General features: G+C 36.1%; 1 pseudogene; it reads left to right on the top strand.

Annotated features, from left to right (window-relative positions):
• The first annotated feature begins 3,144 nt into the window (after positions 1–3,144).
• On the top strand, positions 3,145–16,867 carry LOC121173530 (GRF1-interacting factor 1-like; annotated as a pseudogene).
• Positions 16,868–17,167: the final 300 nt, after the last annotated feature.

Raw genomic sequence — 17,167 nt, 5'->3', positions numbered from 1 at the left:
TCGTAATAAATGTGATGGTTGCTCTGTGCATTAAAAACGATTTGGTATGCTCTGTATGAATTTGATATTGAAATGGATATGGAGGTATCTGCATATAACATGAAGTATGTTGTTTAACTTGCTTTGCTGCTACAAAAGATCTAACGAAAATTGTGTTCTAACTATCTTTTAATAAGAATTCATTTGGCATTTGAGTTTTGGTTGAGTCAAGGTGAGAAGTAAGTTTATGATTTGTTTTTTTTATTGTTTTCCCCTTTTGGGAATTGGAATATCGTTTAAGCTGAAATTAGGATTGCTTTAACGAGATTTGTGTCTAAAATTAAACTCCTGTAATTGGGAAAATTGTGCATGAGTCGATCGGTGGTCACCAATTGGAATCAGGTTTTGCGATAAATGGAATAATTCATGTATAAAAGTCCACACCAAGGTTATCAAACTCGAGAGTTTACACAGACTCGTGAGAGTTTCATAGACTTGACTTGTGGATTCAACTCGTAGACTCGTAAGAGTCTACTTCATATAAAAATAGTAATAAAATATTTATAATTAACATACTAATTAAACATTTCAACAATATAATAAAGCAAAACAGTAAACAGTAAACCATAAAATTCAGAATATTTAAATAACCAAGTCTAGTAATAATACATCACTATTAGATAATAATTTGTAGAGGTTACAATAGTGATAAATGATTCTCATCGAGGGTTTGATGTTAAAGAACAAGAGTTTGATATGATTAAAGGTGAGAATTTTGAATTTAAGAATAACACGCTAAATGAAGGTATGTTGAATGCTAAACAGATAGAAAACAATAAAAAAAATGACTTACATTTTGGTCTAATTTTTTTAACTTGCTAACTCGGTGGTAAACTCGAGAGTCTATCGATACTTAGAGTTTATAGTGTTTGTCCAGAGTCTACTAAAAAAAGAGTTTATGCAAGAGTCAACCTATAGAGGACAAGTGGACTCGTAAACTCGTAAGAGTTAACGAGTTAACTCAAGAGTTTGATAACCATGGTCCACACAGATTTTAGATCTCAAATAACTTCTACTTCTTTATCATTTGTATATGACGTGATTAAATTTGAATGGAAGGAAGCTATTAGATATCTCAGGTGCAAAGGAAGGAGTCATGATTATGAATCATCAATGCTACTTTGTAAAGATGATCGCAGAACTATAACTTCACCAGCCGTTGACATAAACAATGTGTTTGCTTGTATACTTTCCTTTTTATGTCTACTTAAGCAAGTCTAGCAATTGTGTGTCTCATAATTTCTGTTGGAGGTAGTATATTATAGGAATATTTAGAGGTTCAATGTTTACTTTGTTTTCTTTCCTTTCCTTTTAATTACTTTCCATTTGTTGTTACTCTTTTAGATGCTTATGATCCACTTAATCCAAGTGGGAATATCACAATCAAATGGGATGTTATATCCTAGACCCCAGATGGATATGTAGTAAGTATATTATTGTACACATATTACCTATTAATATGAGAGCCAAACCATCTATTGTATATTATTCATGGTGTTGAAGGCTTTTTTTTGCAGCTTTTGTTTCCATTGGTTGCTCACATCTTTTATGATGAATATGCATGCATGCTCATGTTAGTTGCTTCTCGTGTCATCTATCTCTTAGTATGACCCTAAGTCCCTAAAGTTTTTTGATGGAAATATGACCTTAAAAGTTTTGAAAAACCAAAGTCATTTTTATTTTTTTTAGTCATTTTATTCCAATTAGAAATGTGAAATGGTTTGAATTTCTTATCATACTTCTGCACAACATTACAACAATTTTTTAAGTGTGTGTTTACTATTTTAAGTTTTAATTATCGAATAAGGTCAAGCATACGGTTGAATTTACTTAAATTAGTTGCTATAGCTCTTTAGAGTGACTTTAACATATTTTTGTTCCAACATTAGTTATTTAGATATCTAAGAAAGTACAATTATAATGAACAACTTCCAACGATACGTCATATCGCTTCACCTGGCTAGTCACTAGGTTGGACATGGGGAAAAAATGAGGTAATATGGAGCATGATGGGAGGGCAGATCACTTTACAAGGAGATTGCTCAAAATTCAAGGGAAATGTTCCACATTCATGCAAGAAAGATCCAAAAATTGTGGATTTGCTTCCCAGAACACCTTACAATCAACAAGTAGCAAATTGTTGCAAAGATGGGGTGCTCAGTTCATGGTTGCAGGATCCATCCAATGCTGCTGCATCATTTCTAGTCACGTTGGTAATGTTAGAAACACAGACAAAATTGTCAAACTCCCTAAAAACTTCACCTTGAAAGCACCAAACCATGTTATACTTGTGGGCCAACTAAGATTGTGAGAGCCACTAGATTCATTACTCCAGACAAAAGGAGAGTGACCCGACGAGCACTGAGTAAGTTATAGGACTTTTTATGCCATTTTTCACAGTTGTTAATATGATCTTGTCCAAGCTGAACATAATCAATATGCATGCTTCAGCTTCAATGGGGCCGGTAGCTAAATAATAAGCTGCTAGTTAAATCTGTTATTAGATTTCGGCTATGCTTAGATAAACTTCATCATAAAAACTTATATGAAAAAAAATATAAGAAGATAAAATAAAATAAACTTCTCCCCATAAGCTAATTTTTAGAAATTCTCTCGTTAGTTTTTTCAAAAGCTGATTTTAACTTATTTCAAGGTATAAGAGAAACTTATTTCATTTTACTTAATTTCTTTACCTATCAATGCTTATGAAAAAGTTTATTCAAACAAATCTTAGTTCTATTTAGCTATTTCTGTTTGTTTATGTAAGCTACATGCCTACGACTGAATAGCATTGCTGAACTCTAGTATATAAGCACTATGTGCTACAATTTACAAATAAAGTATTCTATTTTGTCTCCCTTGATTGATAATAATATGATTATCTTTTTCTCTCTCCTGCCTCTAGTGAACCCTATACTCTTCATTCAACAAAGTGTCACCCACTAGTTGTAGGTTTTGTTAGATAACAAAATTAGGACTCATGTAACTAATTCTCTGCTTAAATTTTAAAACCAATTGAAGTTTACAGTTGTTATAGGTAACCATATCAGCAAATTCCAACAATTATATTGTATCCTTAACATCACTCTTATTTATTACAGGGACATGGAAGGTGGTAATGGCGTTGATGAGAAAGGTATTAAGAGAGAAAAGTCATAAGATTTGGTAATGACATTAGTAGAGGCAAAGGTATCAATTTCTTGGTTTTCTATTTTTCTTTTAATTATGTGGATACAAATTTTACAATCACTTCCTCTTGGGATATTGTGGGATAAGTAGCACTACAAAAGAAAATGATTTAGCGACTAAGATTAATTTGGTCGCTAAAATTTTCAGCGACCGAATATTTTGCTTCACAACAACCTTAGTCACCATGCCCTTAGCAACCAAAAACTCTTTTGGTCGCTATTTAGCGACTGACATATTCTGTCCCGGATACAAAATTCAATCGCTACGTATTTGGTAGCTATTGCTTGAGACAAATCAGCAATTGAGTCTTTCGGTCGCTAATAAATAATTAAATCTTAAATATAGAATAATTACAAAAATGTTCGGTCGCTACTAAATAATTAATTTTAAAAAAAATTAAAATAAAGGTTTCGTCGCTAATTCAATCACTAATTTATTATATAAAATCAGCTAAAATATAATTTCGGTCGTTATTTAATAATTAATTGTTGAATATAAATTAAATTAAAAATGCAGTTCAATTGCTAATTCGATCACTAAGAAATTTAATTTTTGATATAAAATAAATTAAAAATGCAATTCGGTCGCTATTAAATATTTAATTTTAAAATATAAAATAATTAAAAATACAATTCGATCGCTATTTAGTAATAAATTTTAAAAAAAATATATCGTTCGCAGATTCAATTGCTAAACGAAAGTATGTTGTATTTTTTATTTTTTCATTTATCACATTTTAACCTGCTTAATAATTATCAACTGTAAATATAATTCTTAATTAAAGTGTATATAAATAAAAGTGGACATTCATAATGTGTAAATATATCTAATAACAAAGTTTTAATTTAAAGGTTGATTAGGCTAGAAAGTTACCAATATTTTTTTAAAAAAATAAGAACTTAAAAAATGCTTGAGAAAGAATTAAAATCAAGGTCCTTGGAATGAGTAACACACTCCTTTACCACTACACTCATGTGCCCATTTGGACATTTGGTGCAAAATATAAGTTTTATGTGAAAATAGTTCAAAATTCAAACTTTATCCTTTTTTAGTTTATTATATTTTTATAATCTTATATATTATATTTTAAAATATAATATATAAGATTAAATTTTATTTTTGCTTAAATTAGAATATATATATATATATATATATATATATATATATATATATATATATATATATATATATATATATATATATATAAGCTTTATTTTTTGCATAAAGACTAGTCAATTTGGTCCTATCATTTGGACCTAATGAAGAAATAGATCCTTTAGGTTTCATTTTCGGGTTATATATGAGCTATTTTCATGTTTATGTACTACTAGCATGAGAGAGATGAAATAAATTTTAGCATACTTTATATTCTGCTTCATCTCATATCTTGTTATTATTTTATATTATCAATAGTTATATGATAGTCAAATTATTAATATTCATCTATTGGCAAAGCAGTTAATAAGCTCTAATTCAATTTAAATTCAATAATATGTAGCGAATGCCGATTTCAATAATTAAGTCATTTATATGTTGTTAACTTTGCTCAACAAGTAATTTCAGAGATGAAAGCATTGACCATTTATATTTAGCTAGTTTTAGAGGTAGCCACATGAAGCATGTGTAGTTTTTGCATTCAATCTCGAGGAACTTTAATGAAAAAATAATAATAACAAACTCACAATCTCTCCATGTCCTTACTTATAATATTAGATAATTACATATGTCAAACAAATAATGTTCTTACTTACCTCCAAATCCTGCCTTTGGTATGGTCTGCCTGCAAGGATGAATTCCTTTCCCCCAAAAACTGATCAGTTTTATAATCTGCCCTGTATATGTGACAAGGTACATATAATAAAACTATGAATTTGCTGGAACAAGATAAACACTTATTGAACAGTGGATGCACTAGCAGTTACATAGTTATTTACAAGCAATAACATCAGACAACAAGTTCAATTGGAATTTGAGGCTATCAAATGGAAGGATTAGTAGCTGTTAAAATAAGAATAATTGAAAAAATAAGCAACAGAGCATATGAGCTCTATTAAGAACCATATTAGTTCACCAAGTGTAAGACTCTTTATTCACCCAAAAAAAAAATAGTGAGACTCTTGAATTATGCATTTTACAACTTTTGAACATACTCCTTCACAGTTCAAAACCAATGACCGAGTTTATAATTTTTTTTGTCAGAATCACAAACTCCTAGTCTCATGCAATTTGGTAAGGACAAAAAGCCTGCGATGCTGATGCATAATCATATAGCTAACTATAAAATATTAATCATAACAAAAATAAACTTTTTTATTCTTACTAACTGGATTTTTATTAATATTCTACGTGTCCATGACCTACTTATACATGTTCCTTAGATAGCATGATAAGAAATATTACCCTAAACTCCAAGATGTTTCATCTATCATAACTAAATTAATTAATTGATTGGTAATAAGTAATGCTTTTTCTTGGGAGGCAAAATATAATACATTAAAAATACAGACTAACCATAGGTTATTTTTTATAAGCCAAGAAAATTTTTTGTACTAAAAACACGCTAACCTTCACAGTTCATATAAGTTGTATGAAATGCTAGAGACAAGTATTACCAATGACTAGACCATCGAATCTTTCTATCCACTTGTCAACTTCAGCAACAACATTGCTTGATATGATTTTCGTGTCCTCTTCCCTAAAACTAATTAGTCTCTCACTAAAATCAAGAACAACCACTTGGTATTTTGAAATGTGTAAACAGAAATATGTAAATTAAGTACATAGAAGTTGTACTTAACACTAAATGATTCTACCAAAATAGGGTGCTCAATTGACTCGGTCAGTAGCTTTTAATGACAGGAGCAATATTTTTCTTTTGCACAAGATACGTGGGACAAATCTGCACCTTGTAAGGCAGGAAAAATAATTAGATAATTTAATTCAACAAGAATAAGTAAAATAACTTCCAAAGAGAGAAAAATAAACTTGAAGGCAAAAGTTTATCGGTGTGTATTATACAATCAGCCAAATTGGTGGAGAATTTAGCACGAGAGAGCAAAGGGTAAATGAAAAAAGAGTTTACACACTAACAATTTTTAAAGCTGATATGGCAGCAAAATATGGGGTTCCACACGACACCCTCCAATAATAGCTATTTTTCTTGATTTGAAACAAAGCGAAGAAAAACACTATATATTTATAATATCTATCCAGCCTTAAACATAAATTTAAATAATACAAGGTTAGTCCTCTACTCCTCTGGAAATAATTAGCAGCATATTACAATAATCAGTACAACACATTTTGAAGCTCATATTACAATAAATAACACTGCTAGATTCACAAACTTCACCATGAATTTAAGAATTTATACTACTTAATTAAGACAAAGAATTATTCACTATTAGAAAATACACTTTCAACATCGGTTATTTAGAACATTCTACATCGGTTCTAAAACCGATGTTGAAAGTGCCGATGTTGAATGTATCAATGTTAACATCGGTTTTGTAAAACCGATGTTAACATATATATGACAACATCGGTTCTCTGAATACCCGATGTTAAACACAATGAACAACAACAAAAAAAGTGTACGCATGATGAACGTTGACATCGGTTTTGAAGTAAAACCGATGTTAATATGTTATATTAACATCGGTTTTCTAGAAAAACCGATGTAAATGTAATATATTAACATCGGTTTCCTACGATAACCGATGTTAATATATTCCATTAACATCGGTTTTTCTAGAAAACCGATGTCAACGTTGATGATGCATACACATATTTGGTGTAGTTCTTTGTGTATAACATTGGTTATGTGTAGATAACTGATGTTAATATTCAAATGTTCACATCGGTTATTTATAAATAACCGATGTTAATATACAAGAGTTGACATCGGTTATCTACAGATGACCGATGTTAAAATACAAATGCTGACATCGGTTATACACAAATAACCGATGTTAATATACAAATGTTAACATCGATTTTCTATTACAACCGATGTTAAGGTTCATGTCGATATCGGTTTTTGTAAATAACTGATGTTGTTTATCATATTAACATCGGTTTTTGTTAATAACCGATGTTTTTTTCAAGTATTTTTTTTATATATACTTTCTGTTTTTACAGTAAACCCAAAATTGTACCTGTCAAATGCAATTTCAAGCCCAATTCACAGCAAATAAACATTTTATTCTGCTTTCAAGAAGTTTTAATGATAGTAAACATCAAATAATTGATTTATCATAAAGAACAATCATCAAATGAATTCAATGTTCATATTACATAGAAAATGTCAAAAATGTTAAACCAAAGTTAACTAAAGCTAAAGATAATGTCCCTAAATCCTAGGCCTGATCTCTAACTCGGAGATAAAACTGTGCCCACTGGATCCGCAATGCCTTTAATCTCTCTGGCTCCAATGGTCTAGGATCGTTAAAATACTGCTTGATGAAATAAATCATAATAAGTTAATAATGTAATACAAATTATAAATAAATCGATTTTGTTTGAAATAAAATTACCGCTTCCCAATTATTCTTAAAAGTTCCTAAAATGATGGTGGACATCTAGTGAATCACATAGTAGCCGCACTCAGTACTTCCTTTTTGTCTATTACACTAAATACATAATGAAATTTGGATATTAATTAAACAACTAGTGTACAGACACATAAAGAAATATATATATATAAGTGGAAGTTTTATGTAAATGACGTACCTTGACGACAATCCACCTAGCAGAAGCCTTTGATTTAGGCTGTGGAGCATCATCAAGACCTTTTAAAACACTATTCCAGATGAGTAACAATTAAAAACTGGTGTTGTATGTTGAGGTATTACAATGAAAATGTATTGAAAAGAACACTAACCTATTAATAATCCTCTTAAGGTAGTTGTCTGGCCTGTTATGCAATGAACAAAACCAGACAACTAGGTGTTCCTTGGGCAGGATGACCACCATCTGCCAGTGTCCGCTGCAGTGGAACCTAAAATGGGTTAGTACATTAGTAAACATTAATTAAATTTAGTTATTTTGTGACTTACCCATTTAGGTAGGCTCCAAGATAGACATCGCGTTGTGAACTCTGCATCCAACTCTTTATGTAACTTTCAGACTCAAACTGCGATTGCCCATACCTCTAAATGAACTATGGCTCGAGGAATCCATAAATATCAGAATTCCCCACTCGCATACATGTTTTAGTGAGATGCCTATTTATGTTAAGTCAAAGTTAAATATTTATGAATTGAAAGCAATAACTTAGGTAATTAAAAGTAATATAAAATGACTTACAGAATCCACAACTGTAACACTGATATGCTGCGACATTGACCACCGTGTGCGATTTTGGAGAGGTCTTCGTGCTTTATGTAGAGGGGGAAATCTAGATTAAAGACCCCAAACACGGTGGCATCCCATCTAACCTGATAAGGCCTCAAGAAAAGCTCTGGGATGGTCAATGTCATCAGATAAAGCGGATCATCGACCTCCGGATCGGGCTTTGGAGGTGGTTTTGCCGGAGACACAGCTACCTGTTCATGAAACAAAGTTAAATAGCCTAATATGAGACACGCTTAATGAATTAATTTAAAAAGAAGAAACATATAGTAAGAACAATAAGTACCTGTTGTGATAAAGACTTGACCAAATGTGTCGGCCAAGCAAGGAAGATGTGAAGTGCCTGCCCCACTAAGGAAACCTCATCAGTGGGTACAGGAACTGGAGCATCTGCATCTGTAACCTCCTCCACACTCACCTTTACTTGGCCAAGCAACAAAGGAGTGTTATGAACAACAGTGGATCCCTCATAAACTCTCCCCATGGCAACCAGGCGAGCAGGATCTTCTTCTATGTACAAGCCGCACCTATCAGAGTCACCCGTCTCAAGATCGTTTCCTGAGGGATCAACACAACTCCCCTTTGTGCTCACTCGAGGACCGGAGGGACCAACCAGAGGGTTAGGAGGCACTGCAAGTCCTTGAGATTGCATCTGCGACTGAAGCTGGGACTGCATGTGGCTGAAGGATGCCATGACCTGCCGCGTCACTTTCTTTGTGATGGACTCCTCTAGCTGGTCCCTGATTTGCTAGGTCAGTTGCTGCAATTCATCAGGAGGAGGGAGGAAGAGCTGCGAGATGTCTGTGGAGTCGATCCAAAGTATTTCTTGATGGTGACACCGGCTCCAGCAGTAGGGACACGTCCAGGGTGCTCTGGACGTCCAATAGCAGCGGCGAGAACATTCTGACGTCCATGGGGGACGAAGGATCCCTGTATGGCCTGCTCCTCAAAGGAATCCTGCACAGAAAACACACAGTGGTACATGGCATTCACAAAATATTGAAATATAATTGTAATGGTTAGTTGAAAATGACTTACAATCTTCTCAGCGATTTCCTTTGCGGCCTCAGTCGTCATCTCCCCTGTTTTCTTCGTGCGGACCATCTTCCACTTCACGTGGCGTCTGACCGGGGATGGAGGGTCGATGACGCCATCAACGCTTCCTGATTGTCCAGCTTCCTCCAGCTTCTTCTTCGTCTTCTCAGCCAGGAGCTTCTGCTCCAAATAATCATAGCCCCCACGAGAAAAACGTGGGGGGCAATATTCTGCTTCTGGATGGCCTGTGCCTTCTTACGCACATCCTGAAAAAATTAAACAATAATGTTTGAAATTGATAGAATGAAGTATAACAACATCATGTTTTTTGAAAAACAACTTAAATGGCAAGGAACATACCTCCCAAGAAGGGTCTCTACGAGTTTAGCAAAATTGGGCCCACTTTTCCTTGCTGATGCCGTATTTCTCACAAACAGTGTCCTCGACACCGTCCTGATCGGCTGCAAGGGCCCATTTCCTCGTGAGGTCTGATTTAAACTGCCTCTATCTCTCCCCCACGGTCTACAGTAACTTCCTTTTCGTCCTACTGTCAAAAGCCTCTAGGATATCAAATTCAGCCTGACAACATGAAATAAAGTTTATTTGTTACAACAATGTATTTTTTGGCTATTAATTAAACCAAATCAAATAAGAAAAGAAAAATACCTGAATATCCTCCCAAATCAGGTCCTTCTGAGCAGTAGGGACCTCCTTCCAGTTCTCGTAGGTGACGTCCACTTTATCACGCGCCACAATCCCCAAATATGTTCTTAATTTCTTCCTGTGGGGACCGTCGGCCTTCCCGGTAGCAGGATCAACATGCACCATTGGTCTCTCAGCACCAGGTGATCTAGTGGACAACGATCGTAGAGGTGAGGCTTTGTGTGTCCGCTTCACGGCAGACGGCGAAGCCGATGCGTTCGAAGGAGGAGGAGGAGAAGGAGGAGGAGGAGGAGGGGAGGCAGGTGGAGAACCCATGATCTTTTATACAATAACATACAACAACATACAAAATAGGATTAATCAAAAGAGGATCAGTCATAAGTTTTTTTTTGGAAGGCAAAAGTATAATATTATTAATAAAACATAACAGTACCAGAGGTATTGAGGAGATCAGATACAAGACACCCAAGGTGCCACCTTCCAAAAACGAAATACCCAACAAAACCCCACCACAGAAGGAGACAAGACAAATTAACCAAAGGACTCCGAAAGATTGGTAGACCAATGGTTAAATAAAGTATTGAAACCTTTCTCACTAGCTTTTAACCAAGACCAAGCAAGAAATAAAGCATCATCCATGACTTTGGGAGGGTCAAAAGGGGTGCCCTGAAAGTGATTTAGTTGTGCTTTTTAATTGTGATTTGGGGCAACCATGTTATAAAAAGTCTATTACATGTAATCAACAATCAATGTATGCTTGATGGAATATAAATACTATATCTTCAGAAATACACATGTACATGGCATCCTTAGGACTTCATCCAGCTGATGTTTGTCGCCAGTTTCATCATCCACCACCCTTACCTTCTCTGCCTTCTCACGTTTATTGTTGTTAAACCCATATTTATGCCTTCTTCCCTTCATGTCTTGTTTTATCACAACTTTAGCCAAATTTTCTATCTTCAACACAGTTGAATCTCCTGTCTTATTCTCCAATGACACACTTTGATGGCCTGTATCTTTTTTCTTCATATGTTCTAGTGCTTCAGCTTCAGAATGCATAAAGCAATTTGAACTTTCCAGTCATCACCAAAGGCTTCAGCATCAGCATTGACACTCTCTACCCTCTTTGGTTTATGCTTCTGTGTTGCATGCCGTGCTTCCTCCTTATAATTCTCAGATTTATTAGAGGTCTCACTAGAAGAATCAGCACCAATCCGTGCCTGTTCCTCCTCTACCAGCTCAATATCTTTCATTTCACCTTTGCTTTTGTAAACTACACTATAATTTACAAAACAAAAGTTGAAAGGAAAGATATTGAGCTGGTAGACGAGGAACAGGCACGGATTGGTGCTGATCGTTCTAGTGCAACCTCTAATAAATCTGAGATTTATAAGGAGGAAGCACGGAATGCAGCACAGAAGCATAAACCAAAGAGGGTGGAGAGTGTCAATGTTGATGCAGAAGCCTTTTGTGATCACTAGAAAATTCAGATTGCTTTATGCATTCTGAAGCTGAAGCACTAGAACATACGAAGAAAAGAGATACAGGCCATCAAAGTGTGTCATTTGAGAATAAGACAGGAGATTCAACTATGCTGAAGATAGGAGATTCGGCTAAAGTTGTGATAAAACAAGACATGAAGGGAAGAAAGCATAAATATGGGTTTAACAACAATAAACGTGAGAAGACAGAGAAGAAAAGGGTGGTGGATGATGAAACTGGCGACAAACATGAGCTGTATGAAGTCCTAAGGATACCATCTAAAAAAATACCGATGCCTCAATTAGAGAAAAATGTAGCTGTCACTTACTTGCTTTGGTGACCTCTGTCTCTGTAGAAAATTACATTAGACGATGTTAATCAATTCTCCTTCATCATGATCATTTCGATTAGCATGAACGTCGTCAGCTTCTTCTTCTCCGACAATGTTAGGAGTAATTTGAGCGATCAAAGGACTAACATAGGTGTCCATGTATGAATCATCATCTTCTACATTAACACCAATTGTTTTTTCCTGTAGAACCACTCACCACCTTTCATCACAAGGGTCTTGCACGTAAAATACTTGTCTAGCTTGTTCTGCCATGATGAAAGGGTCATTGTGGTAACCAAGTTTCTTTAGGTCTACCAACATAAATCCTATATCATCGGTGCGCACACCGGTGTTGCTGTCAACCCATTTACATTTGAAAACACATACCGTAAATTTCACATAGTTAAGCTCCCAAATTTCATCAATGAATTCAAAGTAAGGGATGGAAGCTACACAGGGATTGGCGTCATTGACATTTGAAAAGTGTTGAGATTCAACCCTTAGGGTGACCCCGCTGTTCTGCATTGTACTTTTGTCATCTTGTGCTTTTGTGTAATACTTGTTTATGTCGTATCCTTGCCAGGTTATAACATTTCTTTTAGGCCCATCTGCTAGCTTTCTTAATGTTTCTGAAGCATTCTTATCTGCAAAGATTGTATCTTTAAACCAATCACAGAAAGTCTTGTTATGCTTTTTCAACACCCAATTCTTTGACATTTTCGGATTACTCTGTTTGACTAAAGCTTCATGCTTAACTATGTATGGCAAAACTTCATTACTGTTGTTCAAGACATGCAAGTGAGCTTGTAACAAATCTTCTACACTTGGAGTGATCACATGCAGTCCTCTTGAACCCTTGCCACCCACTCTGTCATCATGCCGAGACTCAGGAAGCCCAACAGGTTTAGCCTTCTCTAAGTATTCTCAACAAAATTCAATGGCTTCTTCTGCAATGTACCTCTCAACAATAGATGCCTCTGGATGATATAGATTCTTTGTATACCCTTTTAAGATCTTCATGTATCGCTCAACCGGGTACATCCACCGTAGATAAATAAGACCACAACATTTGATTTCTCTGACCAGATGCACAATCAAGTGAATAATGATGTCAAAGAAAGCAGGGGGAAAATACATCTCCAACTGGCACAGTATAATTGTGGCCTCATTTTCCAACTCATCAAACTTGACTGGATCAATGACTTTGCTACATATAGCATGGAAGAAAAAGCACAGGTGAGTTATCGCTAACCTGACTTTGTTTGGCAAGATGTCTCGTAAAGCCACGGCTAACAATTGTTGCATAAGCACGTGATAATCATGAGACTTTAACCCTACAAGCTTAAGCTCCTTCAACTGCACAAGGCTCTTAATATTTGAAGAGTATCCTTGTGGAACCTTCACCCGACGAAGACACTGACAAAAACTTATCTTCTCCTTCTTGGACAAAGTATGGCAGGCTGGGGGCAAGTAAATTTTCTTCCCATCAGACCTTGGATGCAACTGTGATCGTATACCTATATCAGCTAGATCTTGATGGGTATTCAAGCCATCCTTCGTCTTGCCTTGAATGTTAAGGAGCGTCCCAATCACACTGTCACAAACATTTTTCTCCACATGCATAACATCAATACAATGTCTAACATCAAGATCACACCAGTACGGAAGATCAAAGAAAATGGACCTCTTCTTCCATATGCAACTCTGACTTTTATCCTTCTTTTGGGTCTTCCCAAATACAGTATTCAGGTGTTGAACTCGCTGATATACTTGCTCACCAGTCAACGGTATTGGCGAAATATCATGCTCTTGACTTCCATTAAAAGCTTTTTTCAGTCGTCTGTAAGGATGATTGGGTGTTAGAAAGCTGTGATGCCTACTATAGACTGTTTTTCTCCCATGTTTAAGTTGTATGTAACTTGTGTTTTCTTCACAGATGGGGCATGCATGATGTCCCTTAACACTGTAACCGTTGAGATTCCCATATGCTGGAAAGTCATTAATGGTACAAAAAAACATTGCACGTATTTCAAAGGTCTCCTTGCGAAATGCATCAAACACTACAACCCCCTCGTCCCACAACTTTCTCAGATCTTCAACCAACGGACTTAGATAAACATCAATGTCATTTCCTGGCTATCTTAGGCCCGATATCATCATAGACAACATCATGTATTTTCGCTTCATGCACAACCAAGGAGGCAAATTGTAAATTACTAGCAGAACTGGCCATGAACTGTGTTGAGTGCTCAAGGTGCCATATGGATTCATTCCATCACTGGCTAGCCCAAGTCTAAGATTTCTTGGCTCTTTCCCGAAGTTCGGATACAAACCATCAATCTTCTTCCACTGCGAGCAATCAGCCGGATGACGGACCATTCCATCAGAAATCCTTTCATTTGCATGCCATGTAAGGTCTTTTGCGTCATCCTCATTAGAAAAAAGACGCTTAAACCTTGGAATGATTAGAAGATACCACAAAACCTGCGCTGGGGGGCCCTTGTTGGAGTTTTCATCAGAACTACTTTCTTCTTCATCCTTCACTTTGTACCGTGAAGTCCCACAGATAGGGCATTTGGACATTTCTTGGAATTCATGCCTGTACAGTATGCAATCATTGGGGCAAGCATGAATCTTCTGATACTCCATACCCATCGGACACAATATCTTTTTTGCCTTATAGTAACTTTTAGGCAATGTGTTGTCCTCTGGAAGCAGATTGTGCACTACCTCAAGCAGTGATGTGAAACTTTTGTCACTCCACCCATACCTAGCCTTCACATTAACCAGACTTAACACAGCAGACAACAGGGTTAAGGAATTCTTGCACCCTGTATACAATGGCTTCTTAGAATCACTCTGCAATCCTTCATACACAGGGGCGTGTGCTTGCTAGAAAGACTCTTGTCCAAAGTCACGAATCATGCCCTCTAACCGATCTCCCATTTCTACATCAAACGGTTTAGATTGGGACCCACTTTGCATGTCTGTGACTTCACCATGCCATATCCACATTGTGTAATTCTTCTTAATCCCATCACACAATAGATGGTCCCGTATGTCATCGAGTAATTGTCGTCTTCCATTCAAACAGTTGATGCAAGGACAATAATATTTTCCTTATTCATTCGGTCGACCTCTTTCTGAAGCAAATTTCAAGAACTGTTCGACGCCATCCTTATATTCTGGGCTCATGCGACTTTCATTCATCCAACTTCGATCCATCTAAGCAATTCCATGCATGAAAATCTCACTTTTTTATTTATAGGTGTGGCCCTATCCCATTTAGGAAAACAGTCTTTTAAGTTAGCTTCAAACGTCAGGGTTATCATTATTTACAAAAATTTGACTAAATTTCGGCAGCATTTCGCATTGGTCTCCAAGTACACGACATGACATCGGTCAAATGAATTTCACGATAATCAAGTATGCACTCGGAGAACAACTTGAAATGCATTGAACCAAAATTTAATCAAATTAATGAAAATAATAATAACCTTCACGAATGAATCTAACATAAAAATACCAGTCTCCCCAAACTGTCCAAACGGACAATTCAAGACTAAATACAATGACTAATGCAAACTGTCTGCAAGAGTCATTGCATTCAGTCTCAAACGGGAATCTAAGGTTCACTCACCATGAACAACAATTGTTTATATAGCAAATTACATTGATCACATACAAGAACATACAAAAGGTAAAATTCAATTACAGACAAATATAGACATCAACAGTTGTTTATGTAACTAATTTCAAATGTTGGGTTTCAAGGGTGCTTATGCTTTATTATTGTAGTTGGGTATATGTGTGTATGTTTGTGTGTGTGTGTGTGTGTGTGTGTGTGTGTGTGTGTGTGTGTGTGTGTGTGTGTGTGTATCATGAGGGTCTATGTGTATCATGAGTACCAATGCTGTGTTAGCCATTCTTTGCAGATCAGCCAACAAACTGCAGATATATCTGCAAAGAATGGGAAATTGGGATTGAAATTGATACCAATGTGAAGAGAGAAGAGGTGGAAAAGCTGGTCAATGACTTCATGGCGGGAGAGAAAGGAAACAAAATGAGACAAAAGATCGTGGAGTTGAAGAAGAAGGCAGAGGAAGCCACTACACCCAGTGGTTGTTCATTCATGAACTTGGACTTCATTAAGGAGGTGTTGCTTAATTAGATAAACCAAAAAAGTTTCTTCTAGAAATCAAAATTCTCCTTTCTTGCCTTGAGATAGAAAGCCAAAACAATTATTGGATTTTGCCCTTAACATCTTAGCATCAGATTCTTGCTCCTTTTTTGTTCCTTTTGATGTGGTCCTAAAACATCATAATGATCCTCTTCTCATTATTTCAGGAACCAATCAAGGCTGCAGAGAAATCTCGTGTACCTAGCTGCAATAGCTGATTCTCAACCACAACCATCTCCATTGGCTGGTCAGGTACATCATACTCTTGGGGATATCACTGCAACAGCCTTTCTCAGTGCTTCAACAGCAGCAAGGCATGCACAACCAACTTGGCATGAGTTCCAGTGGAAGTCAAGGCCTCCACATGCTGCAAAGTGAAGCCACTAATGTTGGAGGCAATGTAACCATAGGAACCGGAGGAGGGTTTCCGGACTTTGTACGCATCGGTAGTGGCAAGCAAGATATTGGAATCTCTAGTGAAGGCAGAGGAGGAAACTCTAGTGGCCACTCTGGTGATGGTGGTGAGACACTTAATTACCTGAAAGCTGCTGGTGATGGAAACTGAACTAGCTAGGGAGAATGGTAAAAGTTTCCTTGGCCCTTAGCCGTTTATTGAGTTAATTAGGAGAATTAGGCAGTGGAGATTAAGTAGGGAAGGGAAGGAGGAAAGGGAAAAGTTGCTGCTTAGATATCTTGTTCATTAATCTTATGCTAAAGGCAAACTGCCTTAACGTTTCTATAGTACTAGTATTTTCTGTGTGCGGTTGTGTGTGTGTGTGTGTGTGTGTGTGGCTGTGTGTGTGTGTGTATGTGGGTGGGGGTGTGTTTTTGTGTGGGTGTGTGTGTGTTTCTATGTGTGTGCGTGTGTGTGGCTGTGTGTGTGTGTGGGTGTG

The sequence above is a fragment of the Glycine max genome, chromosome 15, assembly GCF_000004515.6.
Source record: "Glycine max cultivar Williams 82 chromosome 15, Glycine_max_v4.0, whole genome shotgun sequence".
Lineage (NCBI taxonomy): Eukaryota > Viridiplantae > Streptophyta > Magnoliopsida > Fabales > Fabaceae > Glycine > Glycine max.
Note: the sequence above shows the minus strand (reverse complement) of the source record. Positions and strands in the feature narration are given on the sequence as shown.